This window comes from Heteronotia binoei, chromosome 3 (genome assembly GCF_032191835.1).
Source record: "Heteronotia binoei isolate CCM8104 ecotype False Entrance Well chromosome 3, APGP_CSIRO_Hbin_v1, whole genome shotgun sequence".
Lineage (NCBI taxonomy): Eukaryota > Metazoa > Chordata > Lepidosauria > Squamata > Gekkonidae > Heteronotia > Heteronotia binoei.
Window position 1 is genome coordinate 191,185,564 of NC_083225.1, and position 4,141 is coordinate 191,189,704.

The window sequence follows — 4,141 nt, forward strand, 5'->3', positions numbered from 1 at the left end:
ACTCTCTGCTCACGACCTGAATTCGATCCCGGCGGAAGCTGGGTTCAGGTAGCCGGCTCCAGGTTGACTCAGCCTTCCATCCTTCCGAGGTGGGTCAAATGAGTCCCCATCTAGCTGGAGGGAAAGTATAGATGAATGGGGAAGGCAATGGCAAACCACTTCTTAAAAAGTCTGCCGTGAAAACGTTGTGAAAGCAACGTCACCCCAGAGTCGGAAACGACTGGTGCTTGCACAGGGGACTACCTTTACCTTTTTTAAAACTTCCAATACAAGGAGGCTTTGATTGTGGAACCACGGCTCTTCTGTCAAGCTGCAGATTAGGAAATAGCTGAAGATTTTGGAGATGGAGCCTGAGGAGGTTTTGGAGAGAGGAGGGACTTCAATGGGCTATATCAGGGGTGGCCAAACTTGTTTTAACGTAAGAACCACATCCTTTAAATAAAATTCTTGCCAAATTCAACACGATAGAGTGTCTTACAACCTCATATCGGACTTGGCAATAACTTCATTTAAGGGTAGATCCAAGCGGGCAGCTGTGTTGGTCTGGAGTAGCTGAACAAAGCAGGAGTCAAGTGGCACCTTTAAGACAAACCAAGTTTTATTCAGGTTCTGAATAAAACTTGGTTAGTCTTAAAGGTGACACTTGACTCCTGCTTTATTTAAAGAATTAGACTGCACAAGCACTTTACAGGAAGAGTGAAAGAAGAACAGAAAGGAGGACGTTCTTCATGTGGAATTGGATAGAGTGAACCCTTTTGTAAAACTGATGAATCTTCATAAGGACATAGCATTGCGAGGAATTTCAAGCATTTAAAATTATAGCCAGGTGGTGCCCGTCTCTCCATGCTATACAGATTTAAAACATCTACAAATTGCGTAAAACTAGAATGCTTCAAGGGTTGGAACACTTTCCCTATGAAGAAAGGTTAAAACGCTTGGGGCTCTTTCGCTTGGAGAAACGTCGACTGCGGGGTGACATGATAGAGGTTGACAAGATAATGCATGGGATGGAGAAGGCAGAGAAAGAGGTACTTAAGAACATAAGAGAAGCCATGTTGGATCAGGCCAAGGGCCCATCCAGCCCAACACTCTGCGTCACATAAGAACATAAGAGAAGCCATGTTGGATCAGGCCAGTGGCCCCTCCAGTCCAACACTCTGCGTCACATAAGAACATAAGAGAAGCCCTTTTGGATCAGGCCAGTGGCCCCTCCAGTCCAACACTCTGCGTCACATAAGAACATAAGAGAAGCCATGTTGGATCAGGCCAGTGGCCCATCCAGTCCAACACTCTGTGTCACATAAGAACATAAGAGAAGCCATGTTGGATCAGGCCAATGGCCCATCAAGTCCAACACTCTGTATCACACAGTGGCAAAAATTTTTATATATACACACACACTGTGGCTAATAGCCACTGATGGACCTGTGCTCCATATTTTTATCTAAACCCCTCTTGAAGGTGGCTATACTTGTGGCCGCCACCACCTCCTGTGGCAGTGAATTCCACATGTTAATCACCCTTTGGGTGAAGAAGGACTTCCTTTTATCTGTTTTAACCTGTCTGCTCAGCAATTTCATCGAATGCCCACGAGTTCTTGTATTGTGAGAAAGGGAGAAAAGTACTTCTTTCTCTACTTTCTCCATTCCATGCATTATCTTGTAAACCTCTATCATGTCACCCCGCAGTCGACGTTTCTCCAAGCTAAAGAGCCCCAAGCGTTTCAACCTTTCTTCATAGGGAAAGTGCTCCAGCCCTTTAATCATTCTAGTTGCCCTTCTCTGGACTTTCTCCAATGCTATAATATCCTTTTTGAGGTGCGGCGACCAGAACTGCACACAGTACTCCAAATGAGACCGCACCATCGATTTATACAGGGGCATTATGATACTGGCTGATTTGTTATCAGTTCCCTTCCTAATAATTCCCAGCATGGCGTTGCTCTTTTTTATTGCAAACGCACACTGACTTGACATTTTCAGTGAGTTCTCTACCACGACCCCAAGCTCTCTCTCTTGGTCAGTCACACCCCATCAACTTGTATTTGTAGCTGGGATTCTTGGCCTCAATGTACTTTTCTCCCTTTCTCACAATATGAGAACCTGTGGGCATTCAATGAAATTGCTGAGCAGTCAGGGTTAGAATGGATAAAAGGAGGTACTTTACCTCAGAACTTGAGCTCCCTGAGCTCTGAGTTTTGATTCTAAAATAATTCATGGCACAACTCAAAGTGTTAGATCAACATGCGGAATTCACTGCCACAGGAGGTGGCGGCGGCTGCAAGCATAGCCAGCTTCAAGACGGGATTGGATAAGCATATGGAGCAGAGGTCCATCAGTGGCTATTAGGCACAGTGTATTGTTAGAACTCTCTATCTGGGGCAGTGATGCTCTCTATTCTGGGTGCTTGGGGGCGGGCAACAGTGGAAGGGCTTCCAGTGTCCTGGCCCCACTGGTGGACCTCCTGGTGGCACTTGGGTTTTTTGGCCACTGTGTGAAATAGAGTGTTGGACTGGATGGGCCATTGGCCTGATCCAACATGGCTTCTCTTATGTTCTTATGTGACACAGAGTGTTGGACTGGATGGGCCATTGGCCTGATCCAACATGGCTTCTCTTATGTTCTTATGTGACACAGAGTGTTGGACTGGATGGGCCACTGGCCTGATCCAACATGGCTTCTCTGATGTTCTTATGTGACACAGAGTGTTGGACTGGTTGGGCCATTGGCCTGATCCAACATGGCTTCTCTTATGTTCTTATGTGACACAGAGTGTTGGACTGGATGGGCTATTGGCCTGATCCAACATGGCTTCTCTGATGTTCTTATGTGACACAGAGTGTTGGACTGGATGGGCCATTGGCCTGATCCAACATGGCTTCTCTTATGTTCTTATGTGACACAGAGTGTTGGACTGGATGGGCCACTGGCCTGATCCAACATGGCTTCTCTTTTGTTCTTATGTCTGGGGCAGTGATGCTCTGTATTCTTGGTGCTTGGGTGGGCAGTGGGAGGGCTTCTAGTGTCTTGGCCCCCACTGGTGGACCTCCTGATGGCACCTGGGTTTTTTGGCCACTGTATGGCAGGGTGTTGGACTGGATGGGCCATTGGCCTGATGCAACATGGCTTCTCTTATGTTCTTAAACAATGTGGGCAAATTGCTACACATCTTCACTCTTGGTGGTCTTGCCCCCTCATCCAGACATACTGGAAAACTATCATTTTAGAAATAAATAACATATTGAATAGTCACTTACCTCTTAATCCTGAAATGATATTACCGGAACACTGGACCCACTTCATACCAACACTTCTGTCTATTGGAAAAACACTCCTAGCATATAATTGGAAAAACTCTAATATGCCAACTCTGTATAGTTGGAGAAACAAGATCTGGGAATACTTTATTCTTAGTAAACTCTCATATTCAAATAATGATATTCCACCAGAATTAGATGAAAAGAAAATTGCAGAAAAAGATATCCAGTAGTTACATACTTGTCAGAGCATAACATTATTCTAACAGATCCTTTGTACCGGAATTTGATTTCTTTTTGAACTATTGTTATCAGCATGATTATGGCGTATGCACCCTATTTCTGCAAATGTATCGAATCTGGCAAAAGAATAAAGTTTAGTTGAAAGTTTAAAAAAAATGATGAGGAATTTCAACTGATATTGTAATTAATAGAATGTGTTTTGCCTGATTTTTGAAGAGCCCCGTGGCGCAGTGTTAAAGCTGCAGTACTAAGCTCTGCTCACGACCTGAGTTCGATTCCCAGCAGAAGCTGGGTTTTCAGGTAGCCGGCTTGAGGTTGACTCAGCCTTCCATCCTTCCGAGGTCGGTCAAATGAGTCCCCAGCTTGCTGTGGGGGAAAGTGTAGATGACTGGGGAAGGCAAAGGCAAAACACCCTGTAAAAAGTCTGCCGTGAAAACTTTGTGAAGGTAAAATGAGTCCCCAGCTTGCTGGGGGGAAAGTGTAGATGACTGGGGAAGGCAATGGCAAACTGCCCCGTAAAAAGTCTGCCGTGAAAACGTTGTGAAGGTAAAATGGGTCCCCAGCTTGCTTGGGGGAAAGCGTAGATGACTGGGGAAGGCAATGGCAATCCACCCCGTGAAAAGTCTGCTGTGAAAATGTTGT